We start from the raw sequence: 16,618 nt of genomic DNA, 5'->3' as shown, positions 1-16,618 counted from the left end.
GATGGTCCACCATCTCAGGAGGTCTGTGAGCAGAACCGGCAGAAAGAAGCTGAAGCTGTGCTAACAGTATAAGGCACAAAAAAGGGCTGTTAAGGAATGGAAATGTTTCAGCCACCTGATTAGTACTCGAAGTACTTACTCCTCCACGCCAGGGAATTTTCCAGACCAATTTGGCCAAGTGACTTGAAGACATCCATAGCTGTGCCCATTCCAAAGAAAGATGCCCTGTCAAAACACGCAAGTTATAGAACAATGTCATTATAGCTACCTGGAGGTAAGGCGTTGCTGAAGATCATCCAGCAATGGTTGCAGCAGTACACTGATAGGAGCTGCCAGATAAGGCTCATTGTTAAGGTGTAGGCCAGGTCCACCGGAATAAGGGATATCGTTGTTGACATCAGATGGATCTGGGCTGAAAACGGAAAATACCAGAAATATACTGACTGGCGTTTTACTGACTCTGCCAAGGCATTAGACGCTGTGGATCCTAACAAATGATGGAGAGCCTGGGGGAGAATGAGAGTTTCAGAACAATCCATTGTCCTTCAGAACTTGGACGTGGATCAGAGGCAGGTGTGTGACGAGAACAAGGGAATACTGCATGGTTTACAATGAGGAAACGAGTGTGTCTGGGGTGCACCCTCTTATGCTTATTCAGTCTGTATGCTGAGCAAATCAGAGACGCTGGATTGTATGAAGGAGAACGCGGCATGAACAAGTTGTGTTCTGCAGATGATACAGCCTTGTTTGTTGTAAGTGCGGAGGACTCGAAGCGCTTGCTGATGAAGATCAGGGATACCTTCAGTATGGATGGCAACTCAATGTGAAGAAGACCAGATTCCTCACAACTGGACTTCATGACAAATGGAGAAAATATTGAAGTTGTCAGGGATTTTATCTTGATTGGATCCATAATCAATGCTCATGGAAGCAGCAGCCAGAGATCAAATGACCGATTTCATTGGGGAAATCTGCCGCAAAAGACCTTTAAAATGCTGAAAAGCAATGATGTTACTCTGAGGACTCTGGGGCACTGACCTGACCTGAGCCATGGCATTTTCAGTGGCCTCTTCTGTGTGTGAAAGTTGGACAACGAATAAGAAAGACCGGAGAAGAATCAGTGCATTTGAATCACGGTGCTGGGGAAGACTGGACAGTACCACTGACTGGCAAAGGCACTCTGTCTTAGAAAAGTACAGTCAGAAGCTTGTTAGAGGCAAGGATGGTGAGCCTTCATCTCCTGTACTTTGGACATGTTGTCAGGAGAGACCAGTCCCTGGAGAAGGACAACAGACTTAGTAGAGGGGCAGCAAAAAAAAAAAGAAAGAAGAAGGAAGGCCCTTGACAAGCTGCATTGACGTAGTGGCTGCAGCAATGGGTTCACGCTTAGGAACAACTGTGAGGCTGGTGCAGGACCGAGCACTGTCTTCCTGTCTTACGTCAGGTCATGATAAGTCAGAACGGACTCAGTGCCACCAACCACAGCAGCAACGGTGGCTTTTCCTGACTCTAGCCTGGATTCGAGGGGGTGCCTTGATGATGTACTCCACTTGTTTCTGAGTTATCTTCAGGAAACGATGACTTGCCTGTGATGCCAATGATTATTGTTTGAGATTTTCTGCATTCTTTTGGCTCCCCTTTCTTTGGAATAGGCACAAATGTGAATCTCCGTCAATTGTTCGTCCAGGTACCTGTCCTCCAGATGTCTTGGCGTAGAAGAGTGAGTATTTCCAGGGCTGCATCAGTTTGTTGAAGCATTTCAGTGGATAATTCTGTCAATTCTTTTCTCTCTCTCTCATGATTATGGGATTTATTAGGGAAGCTAAAAGGCACAAAATGTTAAGGATACAGTTCCTTTGTCTAAAACTCCTCACAGGTTGATTGCCCTCTGGTCCTTCTGCCTCTCAGCCACATGGTCCCTTGACTTGAGCCGTGTCCGGTGGTCCAGGAAGCCAGTGCACGGTGCTGCCTCAGTCTGTGTTAGGGCTGCCCCTCTGCTCTGTCTCCTGGTCTCGGTGCTGCAGCCTCTGGCGCTTCTGCTGCCTCCCCCGTTTCAGATAGAGAGCCCCCACTTGTTTTCTGATGGTTCTTTCTCGATGGGCCTGGGCTTCTCTCTCCCTTCTGAGATGGCTCGCTTCTCTGTGCTCAGTGGAATGGCGAAACTGAACTGTCGCCTCTGTTAGTGGTTCTCATGCCTTATTTGCATGATGCCATCCAATCACTTGGTGAGAGTTATAAAGACATGGATGGAAGAGTCATTCCAAGTAATTCTACTTCACCACGGCCATCAGATAAACAATGCAGTCATCTGTGATTGGACAACTCCATGGTCATCTTGGAGATTTCTGAGTGAATGGTTTTCTCTTTCAAGTGGTCAGTTCTTATCGTTGAAAGCCAGGATTTTTCAGGCATTTCGTTGTTGTGTTCTTAGTTGTATGTTAACAGCTGTGTGTTAACGGAAGAAAGCAGTTGCTTCCCTTTTGCACCATTTTCATGCTCGTTGGTATGTGTGAACCCACTACTGTGTCCATTGTGTCAATCCATCTGGCGGGAGATGCCCGTTCCTGAGGACATGTCCAAAGGGAAGAAAGATGAAACCCGGCCACCCTTACTTCTAAGGCGTGCTCTTTCTGTAGCCCTGCCACAGTCATTGTTCCTTGCCAACACCCTAGTTCAAATGCAACCATTCATCTTCGGTCTTCCATTTTTCTTTTTCTTTTTGTTTTGTTTTAAACGTTTTATTAGGGGCTCATACAACTCTTATCACAATCCATGCATATACATACATCAATTGTATAAAGCACATCTGTACATTCTTTGCCCTAATCATTTTCTTTTCTTTCTTTCTTTTCCCTTTTCTTTTTTTACATTTTATTAGGGACTCATACAACTCTTATCACAATCCATACATATACATACATCAATTGTATAAAGCACATCCATACATTCCCCGCCCCAATCATCCTCAAAGCATTTGCTCTCCACTTAAGCCCTTTGCATCAGGTCCTCTTTTTTTTCCCCCTCCCTCCCCGCTCCCCCCTCCCTCAGGTCTTCCATTTTTCACTATTCAATTTTCTTTCTTTAAAAAAATCATTTTATTGGGGGCTCATACAGCTCTGTCACAGCACACACACACATCCGTTGTGTCAAGCACATTTGTCCATCTGTTGCCATCATCATTTTCAAAACATTTTCTTTCTACTTGAGCCCTTGGTATCAGCAACTCATTTCCCCCCTCCCTCCCTCTCCATCCCACATGAACCCTTGATATTTTATAAATTAGTATTTTGTCATGTCTTGCACTGACTGATGTCTCCCTTCACCCACTTTTCTGTTGTCCATCCCCCAGGGAGGGGGTTATATGTACATCAATGTGATTGGTTCCCCTTTCTTCCCCCACTTTCCCCTTACCCTCCTGGTATTGCTACTCTCATTATTGGCCCTGAGGGGCTTTCTGTCCTGGATTCCCTGTGTTTCCAGTTCTTATCTGTACCCATGTACATGCTCTGGTCTAGCCGGATTTATAAGGTAGAACTGGGATCACAATAGTGGGGAGAGGAAGTATTAAAGAACTAGAGGAAAATTGTATGTTTCACCAGTGCTACACTGCACCCTGACTGGCTCGTCTCTTCTTTGTGACCCTTCTGTGAGGGGATGTCCAGTTGTCTACAGATGGGCTTTGGGTCTTCACTCTGCTCCCCCTTCTTCACATTGATAATGATTTTTTGTTCTGGGTCTTTGATGTCTGATACCTGATTGCATCAACACCTCGTGATCACACAGGCTGGTGTGCGTCTTCCATGTGGGCTTTGTTGCTTCTCAGCTAGATGGCCGCTTGTTTGTCTTCACGCCTTTAAACCTTTAAGACCCAAGATACTATACTTTTGATAGCCGGGCACCATCAGCTTTCTTTACCATATTTGCTATGTGCCCGCTTTGTCTTCAGCGATTGTGTCAGGAAGCTGAGCATCATGGAATGCCAGGTTATTAGAACAAAGTATTCTTGCATTGAGGGGGCACTTGAGTAGAGGCCCAATATCTGTCTGCTACCTTAATGCTTAACATAAATATATGTACATAGATCTATTTCCCTATCCATATATAAACATATTTTCATATATATGCCTATATTTAGACCTCTATAAATGTCCTTTGTCTTCTAGTACTTTCCTCTATTTGCTTTTACTTTCCTCTTGCCCCACTATCATGTTCTGCTTTCATTCGGGTTTCCATAATTCCTCTTGGTTACATTGCCCTTGATTAAGCCCCACCAGGCATCCTATGGCATTTTCACCAATGATTTTTAGATCACTTGTTGTTCCCTTGTCCCTGGGTTGGTTGACACCCCTCTTCTTTTCTCCCACCTCCCCCTCTCCTGTGTCCACCTACTCCGCCCCCCAAACCATTGGTCCCATTGTTTTCTCCCCTGGATTGTTTATCCCACCTATCTTATCTAGATAGGCATGCAGAGCAAACAAAATAACAAAACCAACAAAAATTAAAAAGAAAAGCGAATAAATAGTTCCAGGTCTGTTTGTTGACCTTTAGGAGTGTTTTCCAGTTGAGTCTGCTCAGGTGCCACACCCTGGCCCCAAAGTCTATTTTTGGTATTCCCAGAGACTTCGTTGCTTTGCTCCCCTTGTTGCTCTTTTACACACCCTTAGTGTTTTGCCCTGGTGTGGGGGGATCAGATCAGGCACAATTCCCTCACTGTGCCTCCAGTGTTGTCCCTTGTAGTGATATGGGTCAGTGAGGGATGTCTTATCTTGTAGCAGGGCTGGCACGATTGTCCTCTCAGTGCATTAGCTGCTCTGACCAGGAATATTGCCCTTGGGGCTTGGTGGGACAGAATACATTCTATTCTCTGCCCTTCCCTATTTGTTGGCTCCTGTGTGCTCCGATCAGAGGTGCCCTTCTCTCTGAGCTGTAGCTTCAGTGCTGTACTCTAGTGAATTCTTCTGAGGGGGAAGTGTGTGTGTGTGTCCACATAGTTGAATTCTGTCAATTCTTGTAACTTCCCCCCCCCCCACCAGTACCTTCAGTGAAGCTTTAAGTTCTGCCTTTAATACCAGCAGTTATTTTCCGTATGTGAAGTATGCGAAAGGTAGATCTATGGAGACAGTAGCTGGATAGGTATTGCCTGGGGCCATGGCCAGGGAGGTTAGAGGGAAATGAGGAGCTGAAGTGCATGCAGGAGCAAAGTGCTCTGGGGTTTTTTGGGTTGATGATGTGTCACAGAATTCTTTTTGATGCCATTGAGCAATTGGCTTGTGTGGTGTGTGGAGTAAATGTCAAGGAAAGTATTTGGAGAAACAAAAATAATACCATCAATTCTTGATTACATGCTAGCACTTGAAATGGTTGAAGGGTGACCAGTTCTTGGTACAATGACTCTATTCTTTCCATCTCCCTACAGCTCACTGTCCTGCCCACGTTGTTATTAGGTACTGTCAACTCTGTCAGACTCATACCATTCTACTCATTCAGAACAAAAGGTTGCCTGGTCTTGCACCAGGTTCATCTTCGATATTGCAACGAGAGCCTGGAGTTTTTCTTCAGTTCTTTCAGCTTGGGAAATGTTGAATGTATTCTTTTTTGGGGGGTGGCGGTGGTAGTGGTACCAAGTTTATTCATTGTATACAGACCTCAGAATAAAATGTTGTCTTGCCAGTCTGTGCATGCTGTTAAACTTTGTGTAAGTATTAAGGACAAAAACAACTGAACAACGAGTAGGTTCATACGAAGCAACAATTTCCAGTCATAACCCGATTCTATAGGCTTAAGAAAAACAACCTCACTCTGGCCTTTATCATATGTGAACATAGTAAAACGGGAGTCGCTAATGGAATGTCACACCAATCAAACATGATTTTTCTGATTTTAAACTTTACCTACCAGGCTCCACTTAAATGACGTGGAACCTCTACAAACAACGGTCCCAGTGCCAGTACGTTTGTGACATAATAGTGCAACAAACGTAAAATTGTGTCACCCTCAATAGTGAACATTCAGCTGTTAGTCTGCTCGGTCTGATTTCTTGCAATTAAGATATAATTATAGACTTTTAAGTTCACCCTTTTATATGACTCAGTGGTTTTCAGAATATCTAAGAACTTGCATATCAATTTCTACTGATTCCTGTTTGTCTGATTTTTTAAAAATAATGAGAAACAAAAGTGCAACTTCTGTTCAGTACACATCATTTGCTCCATGTACAGTTTTGCTGCTGAAAATGAAGCCCATGATTTCAGAGTGATGTCAGCCACCTGCCAGGAAGCAATCCGGGCTCCTACAGTCTCAGCAACGGCAGCAATTTCCTCGAACTCTTTGCAGCAATTCTGAAACCGTGCAATTTTCATCTCAAAAGACTTGTTGGTCAGTTGGCCCGAATAGTGGGCCACTTTCACACCCCTGAAGGATAATTGAGAGGATACTCAGAGGTCGGCAACTGTCTGATCTCACGGCCATGCCCAGCTTCCACTGCAAATCCACCAGCTGGTTGGTGACCCTGGATTTGGCACCCAGCTGCGGCTTGCTGGACCCCTCCATCACCTGCGACCAAGCCCCAGGTGGCGGATCCAGACAGATGCACACCCAGCTGCCTGAGTGTATTCTTTACTTTGGTTTTCTAACTCCAAGTTTTTGCATATTCCGTCCTTTGTCTTCTCAAGCTGACCACTTTCATTATAGAGATAGGGGAATTGAGGAGCAGAAAAGTTACATATTTTCCCAAGTTCACATACATACTAAGAAGGTACAGTAAAAAATAAAATAAAAAGGTAAGGTGAAGAAGGTCAACTTGTAGAACCCACATGCCTCACAACTCTGCTGTGGTGCTAGAAGATGTAGTCTGCCAAGAAATGACTGTCTGTCTCACAAATGACAAAACACAAATGGACCCATGCTGTCCTGTGACTTATCTGGGGCTCTGTGACTAAATTTTATGGGTGCAGAATGCCTCCTTTTTCTTCTGTTCAAACAAGGATTAGGAGCTTGGTCAGTAGCCCACTCTGCCACCAGGACTTCCTGTTTCACAACCATGGCAAAATGATTGGAATTCCCATTTAATTTATTTTAATCATTTTATTAGGGGCTCATACAACTCATCACAATCCATGCATACATCCATTATGTAAAGCACATTTGTACTTTCATTGCCCTCATCATTCTCAAAACATTTGCTCTCCACTTAAGCCCCTGGCATTGGCTTCTCATTTTTCCCCTCCCTCGACACTCCCCTCCCCCTCCCTCATGAACCCTTGATAATTTATAAATTATTATTTTTGTCATATCTTTCTCTGTCTGACGTCTCTCTTCACCCCCTTTTCTGTTGTCTGTCCCCCAGGGAGGAGGTTACATGTAGATCCTTGTAATCGGTTCCCCCTTTCCAACCCACTCTCCCTCCACCCTCCCAGTATCGCCACTCACACCACTGGTCCTGAAGGGATCATCCGCCCTGGACTCCCTGTGTTTCCAGTTCCTATTTGTACCAGTGTATATCCTCTGGTCTAGCCAGATTTGTACAGTAGAATTGGGATCATGATAGTGGAGAGAGGAGGTGAATCATTTAGGAACTAGAGGAAAGTTGTATTTTTCATGGTTGCTACATTGCACCCTGACTGGCTCGTCATTTCCCCGAGACTACTTCTGTAAGGGGATATCCAGTGGCTGACAAATGGGCTTTGGGTCTCCACTCCACACTACCCCCCTCATTCACTATGGCAAGATTTTTTTGTTCTGATGATGCGTGGTACCTGATCCCTTGACACCTCGTGATCGCACAGGCTGGTGTGCTTCTTCCATGTGGGCTTTGTTGCTTCTGAGCTAGATGACCACTTGTTTACCTTCAAGCCTTTAAGATCCCAGAAGCTATATCTTCTGATACCCGGGCACCATCAGTTTTCTTCACCACATTTGCTTATGCACCCATTTGTCTTCAGTGATTGTATCATGGAGGTGAGCACACATGATATGATTTTTTGTTTTTTGATGCCTGATAACTGATCCCTTTGGCACCTCGTGATCACACAGACTGGTGTGCGTCTTCCACGTGGGCTTTGTTGCTTCTGAGCTAGATGCTAGATGGCTGCTTGTTTATCTTCAAGCCTTTAAGACCCCAGACACTATATCTTTTGATAGCCGGCCACCATCAGCTTTCTTCACCTTTGCTTATTTACCCGCTTTATCTTCAGCGGTTGTGTCAGGAAGGTGAGCATCATAGAGGCATTCACATTTTAATAAGTTCGTGACTGTGCGCATAAACAAACACATTCTCCTTGGAATTAGTATGCCCTTGCTTTGTGGGTGGCCTTCACAACTGCCTCTATTCCCTTGTGGGACCTACACAAAATGTAGTCCACAGAGAAGCAGTAACAGAATTACCTGGGAACTTGTAAGAAATACAGAAATTTATGCCCCATCCCAGGCCTACTCAATCAGAATTTACAATTTAACAAAATCCTTACATGATTCAAATGCACACCAACTTTTGAGAGGTACTGGTCTCCAATTGTTTTTAATTAATTTGCTCAGGAGAGATTGTTGTTAGTGCCCCAGCTTGTGCTCGTTTTCTTCATTTTAGTAGCAAGATAGTGGGTATGCTCTTTTTTAAAAATTATTTTATTAGGGACTCATACACCTCCCATCACAATCAATACATACGTCAATTGTGTAAAGCACATTTGTACATTCGTTGCCTTCATCATTCTCAAAACATTTGCTCTCCACCCAATCGCCTGACATCAGGTCCTCATTTTTCCCCTCCCTCCCCCTCCCCCTTCCTTCATCAACCCCTGATAATTTATAAATTATTATTTTGCCATATCTTGCTCTGTCAGTGGTTATGCTCTTACCCGCCTTCTTCTTCACTGTTAGTCAGCCACAGTGTAATAGTTTCTCATCTCAATTCTTAGCCCACCCCATCTTTTCAATATTGGACATCTTTTCCTTCACTGAGTTCTGGACTATTAAATTCCCAGGTTGTCATTTTATGCCATTGACTCTATTTCAACTCATAGCACCCCTAGGAGACAGAGCAGAACTAACCCCTTAGAGTTTTCTTGCTGCCATCGTCATGAGGACAGACTGTCAGGTCTGTCTTCCTCTGAGCGGTAGAGTGGGTGCTAACTGCCCATCTTGTTTTCGGTCAATTAGACCAAGTAGGCACTCAGAAAGCCAAGCTCACTGGCATTCAGTCACTGCTGACTTATCGTGACCCCTGTGGGTTTGATGCTGGACTGTAACTGTCCAGTCGTTCTCCCTCGGAGCTGCTGGTGGTTTTAAACTGTAACCAGGCGGCTTGCAGTCCAACCCATGACACTATTCCATCAGAGCTCCTAGGCCTAGGCACTAGCATTTTCTAATTCCTCATCTCAAATCTGCCACACTTTTGGTCACAACAGAACACAAAACAAAACAGAAAGAAGAAGCAAACAAGAATAATAATATGAAGATAAAAATAAAAAGCAAGAAAGAAAAGACCACCAACAATATTTAAAAAGCTGAAGAAGAAATTTCTGCTCTGGAACAATCGAGAAATATTTGAGCAAATATTTGAGCAAATTCAGGGTGGATCAAGAGGGAAGTCAACTGACCAAATATATTCTACTGTTGTTTGATCATCCATAAACAATAATCTCTGATAGTAAGGCTGTCTAATCCCTTGCCTGCGATAGAGGGCATCTGTCAGCTGCTTAATCTATCTATGAGGGGGTACCTCCCAGAAAACTGGAATTTTTTTTCAAAGCTATGTATTTAAATTTTCTTTACAAAGCAACTTTATAGCCAAAGTACACTACTTTACACTCAATACATTTGTCAAATCTGTGATTCCATTCTTGGAAACATTTTTCAAAATAATCTTTTGGATGGTTATCAGCACCTCATCCATTTTTAATTCACCTTAAATACATCATCAAACCACTGACCTTTCATGCCCCTCTGCATTCATGGAAACAAAAGGAAGTCACACGGTGAGGAAGGTGTGTGGGGCAAGAGAGGCATGCCGTTTTTTTGCCAAAAACTGGTGCACTCAGATGGCTGTGTGAGCAGGTGTATTGTTGTAGTGGCAAAACCAGCCCCCCATCTGCCACAAACCAGAACTTTTTTTTCTTTTTTTACATTTTATTAGGGACTCATACAACTCTTATCACAATCCATACATATACATACATCAATTGTATAAAGCACATCCATACATTCCCTGCCCCAATCATTCTCAAGGCATTTGCTCTCCACTTAAGCCCCTTGCATCAGGTCCTCTTTTTTTTCCCCCTCCCTCCCCTTTCCCCCCTCCCTCATGTGCCCTTGGTAATTTATACATCGTTATTTTGTCATATCTTGCCATATCCGGAGTCTCCCTTCCCCCCTTCTCTGCTGTCCCTCTCCCAGGGAAGAGGTCACATGTGGATCCTTGTAATCAGTTCCCCCTTTCCAACCCACTCACCCTCCACTCTCCCAGCATCGTCCCTCACACCCTTGGTCCTGAAGGTATCGTCCACCCTGGATTCCCTGTACCTCCAGCCCTCATATGTACCAGTGTACAGCCTCTGTCCTATCCAGGCCTGCAAGGTAGAATTCGGATCATGGTAGTTGGGGGGAGGAAGCATCCAGGATCTGGGGGAAAGCTGTGTTCATCAGTACTACCTCGCACCCTGACTGACCCATCTCCTCTCCTAAACCCCTCTATGAGGGGACCTCAATTGGCCGACACTTGGGCCTTGGGTCTCCACTCTGCACTTCCCCCTTCATTTAATATGGTATATATACACATATACATATATACATATACACACATATACACATACATACACACACTTACATCTTTTTTTTTTTTTGCATGATGCCTTATACCGGGTCCCTTGGCACCTCGTGATCACACTGGCCGGTGTGCTTCTTCCATGTGGACTTTTTTGCTTCTGAGCTAGATGGCCGCTTGTTCACCTTCAAGCCTTTAAGACCCCAGACACTATCTCTTTTGATAGCCGGGCACCATCAGCTTTCTTCACCACATTTGCTTATGCACCCATTTGTCTTCAGCGATCCTATCATGGAGGTGTGCAGTCAATGATATGATTTTTTGTTCTTTGATGCCTGGTAACTGATCCCTTTGGGACCACTCGATCACACAGGCTGGTGTGTTCTTCCATGTGGACTTTGTTGCTTCTGAGCTAGATGGCCGCTTGTTTATCTCCAAGCCTTTAAGACCCCAGTCACTATCTCTTTTGATAGCCGGGCACCATCAGCTTTCTTCACCACATTTACTTGTTCACCCACTTTGGCTCCAGCCGAAACCAGGACTTTTTAAAAACATTTTATTAGGGGTTCATACAACTCTTATCACAATCCATACATACATCAATTGTATAAAGCACATCTGTACATTCATTGCCCTCATCGTTCTTAAAACATTTGCTTCTCCACTTAAACCCTTGGCATCAGGTCCTCTTTTATTTCCCCTCCCTCATGAGCCCTTGATAATTTATAAATTATTATTTTGTCACATCCTGCCCTGTTCGACGTCTCCCTTCACCCCCTTTTCTGTTGTCCGTCCCCCAGAGAGGAGGTCACACGCAGATCCCTGTAATCGGTTCCCAAACCAGGCCTTTTTTGTTGCACACTGTTACGCATTCTTTTCAGAACCTCTAAATAGAAAGCTTGATGAATAGTCTGACCTGGTGGAATGAATTCCAAATGCACTACTAGTCAACATTTTCATCCATTCAGGATGTTGATGGATGTCCTGAACGAAGTTTGTCATCAATCGATATTTTGCCTTTTTGAAAAGAGAAAAACGCTAGTACACTTGAGTTTCTCCCATAGCACTGACCTTGTAAGGACATCTGTGCAGCATTTTTCCCACGCAGGAAACAAAATTTCACAGCTGCATGCTGTTCTCTGAAATTGGCCATCACAAAAAAAAAAAAACAAAAAAAAAAAAAACGAGGTTCAAGGGAAACTGCTTTTATGAAGAAATTGTGATCGGAGAGAACTTTCCCAGGAGATGCCACTGGGTGCACTAACTCAGAATGAGTTTCTTAATGATGGCCTAGCAGGGGGTAGGATGGGGTGGTGGGGTGGGGAAATGCATACTACGAAAGCTCCACCCATGCATTCCTGCTTTTATTGGGGGTGCCCCCTTGTAGATACTCTACAGATGGACTTTTTGACTCCATTATCCTCTATAGCCTTCTACAAATTGGGTGTTCATAATTTCAGCTATGATACCTTTCCCTTCATCATATTTGGAATTCGTTGTCATTTTGGGATCACACAGGTTGGATTGTTTCTTTGGTGTGGACTTAGTTGACTCCTCCCTTAGATGGCTGCTTGCTTGAATACAAGCCTTTAAGACCCCAGACACTATTCTGATTGATAGCTGGGCACTGTCTGCTTTCTTCACCACGCTTTACCGTAGCCCCCTTGTCTCCAGTGATCTCTTCAGGAAGGTGAGTATCGAGCAAGGCCATGTTGTAAGAACTCACTCTTTTTGGATTGGGGCTAGAATTAAGTGGGAGCCCAGAACCCATCTGCTTGTCTCTAGGTTATGAATGACTGGTTAACTTTGGTGGTCATATTATAACAACGTCCAAACCAGAATCAACAAGAACAATAACCACCACCCAAAAAATGGAAACAAAAGTATAAACTATATATAAATAAAATAAAAACAAAAGCATTGTCAATAATCCCCCTAGGGTAAGGCGATTGCATCAGTAAGATCAATTAACTTTTCCAAGGACACAGAATTTAAGGTACTGCTCATGAGAGGAGCTCATGAGCTACGGTCTATGAGTTTTGCTTTGTATGCATAGTTGAGCTTAATTGGTGGAGCTTTGTTGACATCTAGCACGGGGCTGGTGATAGGGGGAAAGCCCTGCATCATCTCTCCAAGAGCAGCCCCAAACCTGTCGTATTGGTGCAAGGGGAGCATTGAGGCGCCACATATATGGTGACAACCCTGCTCTTCGTGCAAATTTCCATCATTTGCAGCTCCTCCTCCCGGTACCTTCTGCCCGTCGCAGCCACGGATACATTTGCTTTCTGTAGATTTGTCTTTCCTTTAAAAAACTAATATAAAAGCGGTCATACAATATTTATCCCTTTGTGACGGGCTTATTTTGCTCAGCGTAATGTCTTCATTTCTCCTGCTGGCTGAGAAATATTCTGTTGTATGCATGCACCCATTTCTGCTTAGCCAGTCAGCTGTTGATGGCTTGTTTGCCCCGTTTGGCTATTACAAACAGTGCGAAATTAGTTATTGACGACCCACTGTCGTTTTTCACAATGTCTGTCCAATTTTTTTATTCCTACTAGAAATGGATAAAGGTTCCAATTTCCCCATATCCTTGCCAACATTTGTTATTTTCTGTCACTTATTTATTTTAATCTTAGTCATCCTAGTGGGAGTGAATGGTATCTTGTTATGGTTTTGATTTGCATCTAATAGCTAATAATATTGAACATCTTTTCTTTTTTTTCTCCTTTCTCAGAAATGTTTTTTTAAATCATTTTATTGGGGGCTCATGAAAAATTTCTCATAATCCATACATCCATCCATTTTGTCAAGCACATTTGTACATTTGTTGTCATCATCATTTTCAAAAGAATTTCTTCCTATTCAAGCCCTTCGTATCAGCTCCTCATTTTCCCCCTCCCTCCTTCACCCTTCCTCCTCCCCCCTCCCTCATTAACCCTTAATAATTTATAAATTATTATTATTTTTTCATTTCTTATACTGACAGATGTCTTCCTTCACCCACTTTTCTGTTGTCCATCCCCCTAGGTGGGAGTTATATGTAGACCATTGTAATTGATTTTCCCCTTTTCCCTTCACCTTCCACTTAACCTCCTGAGGGGTTTATCAATATTGATCCTGAGGGGTTTACCTGTCCTGGATTCCCTGTGTTTCCAGCTCTTATCTGTACCGGTATGCATAGGTCATGATAGTGGGTGGGAGGAAGCATTAAAGAATTAGAGGAAAGTTGTATGTTTCACCCTTGCTATACTGCACCCTAACTGGCTTGTCTCTTCTTTGTGACCCTTCTGTAAGGGCCTACAGATGGGTTTTGGGTCTCCACTCTGCACTCCCCCTCATTCACATTGATATGATTTTTTTGTTCTGGGTCTTTGATGCCTGATACCTTATCCCATTGAAAACTTGTGATCAAACAGGCTGGTGTGCTTCTTCTACATGGGCTTTATTGTTTCTGAGCTCGATGGATGGCTGCTTGTTTATCTTCAAGCCTTTAAGACCTCAGGGGCTATATCTTTTGATAGCCGGGTACCGTCAGCATTCTTCACCACATTTGCTTATGTATCCATTTGTTTTCAGCAATCATGTCAGGAAGGTGAGCATCATGGGATGCCAGTTTAATAGAACTAAGTGTTCTTGCATTGAGGGAGTACTTGAGTAGAGACCCAATGTCCATCTGCGACCTTAATACTAAACCTATAAATATATGCATATAGATCTATTTCCCCATCATATTTACATATGCACATGCCTGTATTTAGACCTCCATAAATGCCCTTTACCTTCTAGTTCTTTCTTTTATTTCCTTTTACTTTCCTCTTGGCCCACTGTCATGTTCAGTCTTCATTTGGGTTTCAATAATTCTTCTTGGTTACATTGTCCTTGACCAAGCCCTACCAGACCTCCTATACCCTTCTCGCCATTGAGTTTAGATCATTTGTTGTACCCTTGTCCTTGGGTTTGTTAACACCCACTTCTTTTCCCCCACCTTCCCTTCTCCCATGTTCCCTGGAACTGTTGGTCCGTTGTTTTTGCCTCTCGATTGTCTATCTTATCTAGATAGACCTGTAGAGACAATAATAAGCACAAAAACAAGACAGAGCAAAATATAGCAACAAAAGAAAACAAAACAAATCAACAACAACAATTAAAAAACCGCCACCAACAACAAAAAAGCCAATAAATAGTTTGGGGTCTGTTTGTTGATCTTTAGGAATGTTTTCCAGTCTGATGGGGTGCCATACCATGGCCCCACAGTCTATTTTTGGTATTCCCTGGGAACTTCAGTATTCTGCTCCCCTTGCTTTTCTTTTGCTCAGCTCATGTTTCCCCTTAGTGGTGGAGACAGATTGGGCACAATTCCCACACTGTGTCTGAGTGTTGTCCCCTGTTGCACTATGGGTCAGTGAGGGACGTCAAGCCTCATGGTGGGGCCGGCCCTATGATTCTCTCTGTGCATTGGCTGCTCTGAGCAGGGATATGGCCAGGATGTGCTCCACTCTCCCTCCCTCCCCCTTCATTTGCTCCCGTGTGCTCTGATCAGACATGTCCCTCTCCCTGAGCAGTAGCTGCAGTGCTGTCCTCTGAAGTGAGTTCTGGGGGGAGAGGAGCTGTCCACGTAGTTCGCATTCGGGCCGGCCCTGCAGACCTCACTGAGCATCTTTTCATGTGTTTGGTGGCTATTTGAATATCCCCTTTGGCAAAGTGTCTATTCTAGTCCTTTGCCCATGTTATGATTGGGATTTCTTTTTGTTGTTAAGTTGTTAAAGTTCATGTATACTATATATTGATATAGATGATATATAGATGTGTGTTAGGCTGGATTGACTAGAGAAACAAATCCATTGACATTCATATGAGAGTTTTATAGCAAGAACTAATTATCTATTGAGAAAACATCCCAGCCCAGTCCAACTCAAGTCCATAAGTCTGATACTAGTTCATACGTCCCACATGCCATGACGCAGAATGCAGGAAGATCACAGCCTGGTGGGTGCAGAGCCTTGTGCGTCCAGCGGAGGTGGAGGCATCACAGGGCTCTGAGGGCTTAGGATGGAGAGCCACCAGGAAGATGAAGGCAGAGAGAAGGGGGAGGTTCCAAGGGCACTTCTTATGAGAAGGCCACGCCCACAAGGAGGCACCCTCAGGCTGTGACCTGATTGACAGGCTTGATTCCGCCCTGACACTTTTATATATCTTCAAGTTGACATGAAATTATTTAACTACCACAAGATGCTTTTTGGATATATTACTTCAAAATGGATTCTCCCAGTTGGTAGTTTGTTGGTGTTTTGCAATTGTAGGTAAGATGAATTATTTAATGTGGCTCTTCTAGGCACGGTCTCTTACTTCTACCAAAGGACCTCTCTCTGCCCGGGTCTGGTAAGAAGATGGGGGAAGATACTGATAGGACTCCCCTGTGAGTAATTGTGACCAAGATTCTCTGGCGTGCCATCTTACTTCATATAGAAAGAGCCCCCTGAGAAACAGGAGCAGGGCTTTCTTTACCAGCAGAGTCAGGAGTGAAATGTGTCCTCTGCATCCGAGATCTCTATGCTATGAGCTTCCAGGATCCAGAGGACAGCTGTAACATCAGAGAAGCTGTAGCAGAACCAGGAGCCAGAGCTTAAGTGGCAGACTTCCCAATTCACAGGGCCAGTCAAGCGGAGTGCATTTGAGCAGGAGGCTGGCTGTGGAGTAGGTGCCTGTGGCCACTTAATTCAGGGAGGTGGGTTTGCTGCCCCACAGAGTTTGAGCTGAGTGCCTTTGTATTAAGCCTCCCAGTGGAATGTATGACCCTCTGAGAATTTATTAGCAGACTTGAAAGAACTCTGTAGCATATACTGACAAGCAGCTATCATGAGC

General features: G+C 44.0%; 1 pseudogene; it reads right to left on the bottom strand.

Annotated features, from left to right (window-relative positions):
* Window positions 1-242: 242 nt before the first annotated feature.
* Window positions 243-6,549, bottom strand: LOC142425493 (COMM domain-containing protein 6 pseudogene; annotated as a pseudogene).
* Between the last annotated feature and the right edge of the window lie 10,069 nt (window positions 6,550-16,618).

The sequence above is a fragment of the Tenrec ecaudatus genome, chromosome 1, assembly GCF_050624435.1.
Source record: "Tenrec ecaudatus isolate mTenEca1 chromosome 1, mTenEca1.hap1, whole genome shotgun sequence".
Classification (NCBI taxonomy): domain Eukaryota; kingdom Metazoa; phylum Chordata; class Mammalia; order Afrosoricida; family Tenrecidae; genus Tenrec; species Tenrec ecaudatus.
Note: the sequence above shows the minus strand (reverse complement) of the source record. Positions and strands in the feature narration are given on the sequence as shown.